The following is an 8,579-nucleotide window of genomic DNA, read 5'->3' as shown; positions in this document are numbered from 1 at the left end:
ATAAAAGAATTAAAATGCTTACACAAAGAAAATTTCATAACAACAAAGAGCCAAAAGATTTAAAACTGGTCAACACAGGCAATTTCTGAGAATGTTTGTGCATACCTCCTTTTAAAAAGTCAACGATATATGTATGTATAGCTTTTATAATTTGTTTAATAAAATTATGTTGCGTCTCAATTCTCAAATTCTATTAGTCAACACATCCAAATTTTGAGTGCTGATCAACAGCCATTATTAAATTAACCGGACAATATTAATTACTACTAGTACGGTTACGTGATTTTACACATTTTCTGAAATATCTTTTAACAAAACTTGTACATCCTCTTCTAATATGTTTTCCCTTACTTGGTCGGTTTGTGGTGTCATCTCGATCACTCTGTCTCTAGCCTTCGCTGCCTAAAATCCCAAATCGAAACAAAAGTCAAAACACTAGAAAAACAAGAAAAAAAAAACAAAAAAGGTAAATCAATAAGACAGAAAAAAAAAAAAAAAAAACAAAGCTATACCTCGTGTTCCCAATTGGTAAAAAAAGTGACAAGACCAAGAACAATAGTTTGTAGAGTAAAAAAAAAAAAAAAAAAAAAATAGTTTGTAGAGTAGAGCCAATCAATATACCGATCCAAAGTCCTTTCCCTCTCAGTTTCACAACGAAACACAAGATTGAACCCACTGGGATCCCGACCAGATAATACGATCCTATGTTTGCATAAGCTCCTATATGTTGCCACCCTGTTCCTCTAGCAACACCTGAAGAAGCAAGAAAATTTAGGGTTTCTCATAACAGATAAATTTAGCTTTCTTGATCGTCAAGTAACATATGTAAATGTTTTGGTCTGTACAATTCTAGTGTCTACAGACTTTCGTTTAATGTGAATTGTTTACCTGAGAGTACGGCGAGGAAGCTGTCAACACCAATGGATAAGCAGAGAAAGGGTGTGATTTGAGTTACATAGTCAGCGACTTCACTCTCGTTGCTGAATATATAAGCCCAATTTCTTCTGTAGATGTACAGAGTGATGCTTACTATCGCTGCATCAATAACGCCGAGAAAAATCGCAGAATTAGCTGCGGCTCGAGCTGCCTTTGGATGTCCAGATCCTAGCTTGTTTGAGACATGTGTGCTATTATAAGAAAAAACATAGTTTCTAAGAAATTTTCCAAGCACAAAAAAAAACATACATTCTTATGAACAATAGGAAATCAATAAAACCTCGCGGCTGCTCCTATTGCATTCACCAGAACGTAATGCAGTGACGACATTGTTAGGCTGTCCAAAGAATAAAGACTGAACGATCAAAAGGTTGTTTGAATAAGAAGGCTTAAGTTAGAATTCTTAGAAAGTGATATATGTGCATTACCATATGGAGAACACCGATGTTTCGAGCTTTGAGTTCGGTAAGAGTCCAGACATCAGTATAAGAAGCTCAAAAGACCACCATTCTAGGCTTTACTTACACACAACAAAAGAAAAAAAAAAAAAAAAAACAGAGTTAGGAGTCCATAGAAGATCAAAGATCATGAATCCCCCAATAAAGAACAAAACCAAGAAGCTTTATAGTGTTAAGAGGGGTTTTATTACCAAGTCATCATAGCAGAAGGTATCGCAAGGGTGATGAACTGCTTCATGCTCAAAAAGATTTCTTGCGCTTGAAGATTCATAGTTTCACGATATAGAGCAGATCGTCTCATGAAAACCCAAAGCAAAATTACGTTGAACCACTACGAAACTCCTATGGACAAGGCGGCGCCAATGATTCCAAAACTCAGTTTATAGACAAGAAGGCAACAAAAGGGAATGTGAAAACAAAGAGCTCCAAGAGAACTCAAGAAAAGAGGAAGAACCAATCCTTGTGACTGGAAAAACCGAGTCATAGATTGAAGGACAGAGTATCCGAATAAAGCTGGTATGAGTCAGATTTAGTATCTACAAGCTAACTGAGAGATGAGAGGATCTTGATGAAAAAGCTCCAAGAGTTTGTCCATGAAAACCCACAAAAGTGAGATTGGGAAGCAGAACAAGAGAAGACATAGCATTGAGCTGTAAGTGTATGCACTGATTTTCCTAAATTGCTCTGCTCCAAAAGCTTGACCATATAGTGTCTCTAACGCACCTGCCAATCCAAACTAACCATCTAAGTCAGCAGGTAGGTGTTTTAAAATTCATAATTCACAATACCTTTAAAGAAACAGAAACATTTGGTGGTCCTAAAGATAAAACTATTATAAAAATAAGATAAAAAGTTAAGTAAATTAAAAAATTTGGTGATCTTAATCTTTTTATTTTTTGACCAAGGTTGTCCTATGGAGAAGTTAGAAAAATGAGAAAGAGAGAGGAGGAGGATTTTACGACGAGGCTGAAGCCGGTGACATTGGTAAGAGAACTTGCGATGACCACGGCTGAGAGAGAGAGGACGTCCAAGTGACCAGCCATAACAATGGAGATAACTTGAAGGAGGTACTGAGAAGCAGCCACAGCTACCATTGGAGCAGCCATGGAGCTAACCTTCTTCATCATCTCTGTTGACATATAATAAGTCGTCTGATCTTCTTCTAGATCTTCTCTAGGCACCAACGAGAAACCCTTTGCCATGATCAAAACTATTTTTGAGATAATCAATAAACTTTGGATGGATCAAAATGAAAAACTTGGGGAAGGATAAAGAACTCGTCGTTGACCATGTCCATGTGAAATTAATTAAACAACGACGCAGAGACAGACGTTGTAATGACCCTCACCAAGGGGTGAAATTTAAAATAAAAACCCCTGGTCCAAGGACACGCAAGGGACACAAATGGAAGGCAAGGGAGGAGAGTAGAAGAATTACAAAAGTAATGTTCGAAGAATTCTGGACGAATCAAGAGATGGCCAGTGGTACCATGTACCATGTACCGTACCGGACGTACGTACGCGTCAGAACGTACCGGCCGAACGCTGAACGACCAAGGACGTACGCGGACGCGAATTCAAGGTGGGAAGGAACCCACTAATGGAGGATTAATTTATTCAAGGTGGAGGATTAATTTAATCTATTGGGAGTTAGTGGAGAAATTAAATAATCAAAGGTGGTTAGTGGAGTTTAGTGGGTGGATTAAAGAAATCAAGTAAACTTAGTGGAAGCAAGGTGTAAGCTCAATTTTCCTCCATGTGTTCCTTCATGCTCTAATGACGACTAAGGAGGAGAGAGCGCTCCACATGCATTGGTTGCCGACCACCGCCTAAACCCTCTATAAATAAGCCTCCATCCCTCTCATTTTCGCATAAGTCATCAAGGGGGTAAGGAGAGAAAATTTGAGAGAGAAATTGAGCGAAAGAGAAGAGAAAGAAGAGAGGGTTCGCGAGGTGGAGAAGAAGAGAGTTGCCGCCGAGAGAAGAAGAAGAGAGGAGCAAGCTGAGACTATCGACAACCGGCCAAGGTTAAATCGATAAGGAAATCGATTCTAACCGAAGAAGAAGATCCGAGTGTGCCGCGAGAGAAGCAGCGTCGAAGGAGTCTGAATCATTGACGGTTTACTGTGAGTTCAGGCACATATTTTGCCGGCTTAGATGGGGAATTAAAGACATCCATCTAGTGCGCGGTTTGCATGAAGCATTTAGTTGCATTTACTTGAAATGTCGTTGGTATTTTTCTTGTTTAAATGCATGCGCGTGAGGTTACATCGGTTACTAGATCGAAATGGTCTAGTGACAAGGGTGTTAACTAGTTAAGATACTTGTAAACTTATGAGTTTAAAAACCATATAAACTCAAGTATTAATTTTTGGTGAAGTCTTAAGGCGTCTTAGTCCGCGAGAAATTCCGGCTAAGCGTTGTAAGATTTGGTATTGTTATCCTTCCCATTCCGTACCACATACAGCCGCGACATGCAACCCATGTTCGTGTGTGTGTAGGGTTGGTTACGAAGAGCTCGGAGGTTACTGGGCTCGCTACCCTGGCCGAGGCTGTTTACACGACGGTGTGCCTTTGAGTGTTATCCGATCGCATGCCTTAGTGGTTGTGATTCGGAGAATCATGAGGGGTTAAGGGAAAAGGATGCATGCCGGGCCCAATAAGATAAAACTTGTTAAAACGGTTGTTTTAGTTCAAGTTAAATTGTTGCATGTTGTTGTTGGTTGTGCATGTAGTTGCGAATGCTTGTAGAACAATCTTGCTTGGCTTATTAGCTTCCGCATGTTGTCTCTGATTGTTGCTTATGCTTGCATGTTAGTTACTTATGCTTACATGTCCTTGTATATGTTCGCATGTTGTTATCTATGTTCGCAAGTTACTGTGGTATGTTCGCATGTTGTTGCATATGCTTGCATGTTAGTTACTTATGCTTACATGTCCTTCGTATATGTTTGCATGTTGTTAATACGTTTGCAAGTTGTTGTGTGTTCGCATGTTGATGTTTAAACTTGCATGTTGTTGTTGTTGTTGGGGTTTGGGATTGGGGTTTAATTCTTTGCAGGAACCCTGAGCTCACTAAGTAATCTTAGATTACTTACGATAAATGTTTGTGTTGCAGGTAACCCTAGAGGGAACTAGAGGGCGTGGTGAACGATAGGACTCCGGAATAGTTTTTATTTTGTGTCTACTGTAAAATTCAAGTATGTTGTGTTGCAACCCAAACTTTGGCGTTAGGCCTTGTGAACTTTTGTGTACCGTTTGTAGTAAACTCTTTTAAGTATCAATGAATCGGATTTTCTTTAACCGAACGAGTTGTACTGATATAGACTCTGTCCGAGTCGGCTCAACACACGGCGTGTCCGTAGGGTTGCAAAGCCTTAAGGACGTGTCATGTGGTCGGGAACCTCACCAAAGGACCGGCCGAAGGGCTTGATTTGTTCTCGTACCCGGCTGGACCATTGGCGAATGTTTCCAAAGTAGCGTCTCGGGGCTGTGCTATGGCCTTGGTGGTCATAGTACGGTTTGGGGGCGTTACAGACATGGTCGCAATAAAAATAGAGTTATATCAGGATGATATTCCCGATGAAGTTAATACAAAAACGTTGACGGATTGTTTTTTTTGTCTTTTTTTTTGTAACCTTTTTAGATTAAAAACGTTGACTGGATGTGTTGTAGAAATTAATAATATTTATGAAGCTGGTGGAACTGCATAAGCTAATGGTATTTTCGGACAGAATCTGATTTATAATCTAACAGGTTTTAAGGATTCACATAATCATAATCTAACAGGTTAAAAAGCTAATGGTATTTTCGTAGTGATAATGAAAAAAAGTCAGTGGAGAAAACTCACCAATCCTATATTTGGCAACGTAATTAACTCTCATAAATTGTTTGGTTCACCCTATGGTGCACCCTGACAGAATCTTGCTCGTTACAATCAGCGGTATAGGGATCGTGATTGAAATCGTTTTCCTTTTCATCTTTTACGTTTTTTTTTTGTGATCGTAATATCATCTGTTTTAATAGTTCAAGCCGTGTTTGTGGCTACACTACCAATCAACGGACAATAAGAGTGGGGATCATATGTTGCATTTTCAATGTTATGATAATTTTCCAAAAGGTCAAACGATTCAACTCTTTTTTTTTTAAATAACAATAATATAATTAAATATCCCACAATATTTAATTACAACACAACCATTAAACCAACAATAACCTAACATACACAGCTGAAAACATAACAAACCAACTCCATTATATTATATCATAATCAATATAAACCAGAAACTTAGCATACATAAACATAACACAACAACTGAGCGGATTGTGACTGCAGGTTCAGTGTCGATCGATATCAGGAGGGTGTCGGTCGACACCCAAGATTTAGCATCGGTCGACACTGTGGGGTAGTGTCGGTCGACACCAATGACTAGTGTCGGTCGACACCTCCCTTCCAGCGAGACAATACTTGTTCCCTGGTTTGTTTGTCTTGTTTGTTGTTTGTATTTGACTTTGGTATCCCAGTTGCTTGTGTGTATAGCCCAGTAGATGAGAAGATTGCCTCACTGAGTATTTATCAAATACTCATGCATCTCAATTTGTGTTTGTGGTGCAGATAAAGGCAAAGTGTGATCATGGAATCAAGGCAATGAAGAGGAGGATGTTCTAGGCCTCGATTGGTTGTTGTCTGGCATTGCTAGGTTGCTAGAGTTGGGTCATTAGAAAATTGCTAGGTTGTTGGATCTATGTTTCATGTTGTTTGGTTATTGGATATTTCTTATGTTTTAGTATTGGATATCGAATATTGGTATTGATTATTTTCTGCTGTTTGGTTTGGTTGTGGTTAGGTGGCTAGTGGATATGTGACCACTAGTTTAGAGTATTTATTATTATTTATTATCTATTATTTATTATATAAAAAAATGGGTCGGGTCGTTTCAGTTTGGTATCGAAGCCCTTACGGTTCTAGGTTAGGGTTCACTAGGCTATGTGCTGTAGATGTTTGGGTTTTGCATGTCTTGATTGATTATGTGAGTTAGTCAATTGTGTGTGGCATGGAGTCCCAGAACATCCTCTTCGAGCCTACAGTGTGATTCCACGGTGAGTTATGTTTTTGTGTTATGTTGAATTGCGTGCTTAGCATTCTGTTCATGGTAGTGCAGATGGTTAGAGAGGATGTTGTTGCTGGTCGTGGTCGTGGATCATATGTTGCATTTTCAATGCTATGATAACAATTTTCCAAAACCTGTTTTTTCCTTTAAATAATAATAATATAAATAAATACTTCATAAAATTTAATTACAACCCAACCAATAAATCAACAATAATCCAACATACACAGCCGAAGACATAACAAACCAACTCTAATATATTAAAATACAATACCAATCATAACCAATATAAACCAGCAACCTAGCATACATAAACACAACACAACAACCGAGACCCTAAATCATCATCTTTCCATGCTACACATTACCTGCACCACAAACAAAATGAGATGCGTGAGTATTAGTAGAAATACCCAGTGAGACGATCTTCCCATCTACTAGCTATACACACAAAAAAATCAAGAGTACAACCAAAAATAAAACATAACAAACCAGACATTAAACTGAACACCCAATAACATATTCACAACATTCAACCCAATTTCTCAGATAAGCTCATGGTCACGCACTCACCTTATTAAACTGATTATAACAACAAATACAACAATTAGAGACTCTCCTAACGTGTGCAACAGCCCAGAAAAGCCCTACAACAAACCACACAACCAAAAATGACTTTATAACAAAACTGGATAAAAACATCAGAAAAGAACAGTCTCAAAGATGAAACCCTAAAATAAAAACCAACCGTTATCTATAAAATCCCTCCAGTGAAAGGTTACCACTAGACGTCACAAAGCTTACACAAAATATCGTGCCGATCAGAAACCAGGCAAGACCACGATCTCAGTTACAACCCTTGATGGTCCTAACTCGCGTCTGAGAAAACGTGTCTCACGAAGCTGCTAATAACTCATCGAGTTTAAAACCAAATCCACTTATGTAAAAAGGAGAATGACGATGAAAGGCTTGGGAATAACTCTACCAAATTTTGTTACTTTTAACGACTATTAGACATGTCCTAACTGTTTCCTCCCAAACCCTAACGATTCTGCTCTTTTGCCTAACACACCAAAATTAAACCTCTCCTTCCTCACACCTCTTCTCCACAAACAAGCTATCTTTTTTTCTCTCTACAGGAACGACCACAACCACCAAAAGAGAGTAGAGAGGCGTGAGTTATAGATGAATCTAGGGTTAATTAAACCATAATTTATGTAAACCGATACTAAACCGATTCCATCCAATTTCGGGTATAAACTCTAATATTTCATTATTTTTCGGGACACGAGCGTTACAAAAAGAATCTTGTAAAAATAATCCATCATAAGAAAAACAAAATCAATGGTCACAAAATAGAGAACAAATGATATGTAAGCCGTTACAAAAAAATGACATGTGATTTCTGTAGCATATCTCAGAAGGCATATCATCAACTCGAGTTACAATTTTATATCATGATAAAAAATATATATAAAACAACCTTGAGATTTTATCAATTTTATTAAATGCTTTTAACCCAAAACATTGACATAAACAACACATATAAAGTACACTATGTTTTTTGAGAATTGTAACATCCGTGAACCAAATAGTAGAATTTGGGGATGGGTGTCGATCGACACGAGGGGTGTGTCGATCGACACCAGCTTTTCTGGTTCGACCAGATTGTTTTAATTCGCAATTTTTGGGTTGGTTTGGTTTAATTGGGTTATCTAAACCGAATATATAAGTGGGGAAGCGACGAATTGAGGGTTTAGGGTGTGTTTTGTCGCTGTTTGCAGAAGAAAAGAGAGAAAAGGGAGAGTTGAGAGGTTTTTGGGATTGTTCTTGGTGTTTTTGGTAAGATTTGTGGCTGAGAAAGGGAGTATTGTTGCTGGAACGAAGGAGAAGCTTCTTGAGGTGTTGTTTCCACCGTTTCTCAATCAAATCTTCCTGCAAAAGAGGTGAGTGCTTGACCATGGCTGATCTAAGCCTGAGATCTCTTTTGTTTTGGCTGTTCTTTGTTGTTTATGGTGTTTTTCTTGCGTGGTTTGGTTGGTTTCATGTTTCCTTAGGTTCCTGAAGTGTTTAGG

At 38.4% G+C, this 8,579-nt stretch overlaps 1 pseudogene across 1 annotated transcript; it reads right to left on the bottom strand.

The window, feature by feature from the left end:
• Positions 1-211: 211 nt before the first annotated feature.
• Positions 212-2,678, bottom strand: LOC104701264 (protein DETOXIFICATION 8-like; annotated as a pseudogene). The gene is made up of 8 exons (XR_015562892.1): positions 2,354-2,678; positions 1,586-2,130; positions 1,365-1,451; positions 1,217-1,273; positions 889-1,127; positions 606-753; positions 513-570; positions 212-402 (listed from the first exon to the last, which is right to left on the bottom strand). The product of XR_015562892.1 is annotated as a protein DETOXIFICATION 8-like (transcript).
• Between the last annotated feature and the right edge of the window lie 5,901 nt (positions 2,679-8,579).

Source organism: Camelina sativa, chromosome 7, assembly GCF_030686135.1.
Source record: "Camelina sativa cultivar CO46 ecotype springtype chromosome 7, ASM3068613v1".
In the NCBI taxonomy this organism is placed as follows: Eukaryota; Viridiplantae; Streptophyta; class Magnoliopsida; order Brassicales; family Brassicaceae; genus Camelina; species Camelina sativa.
Note: the sequence above shows the minus strand (reverse complement) of the source record. Positions and strands in the feature narration are given on the sequence as shown.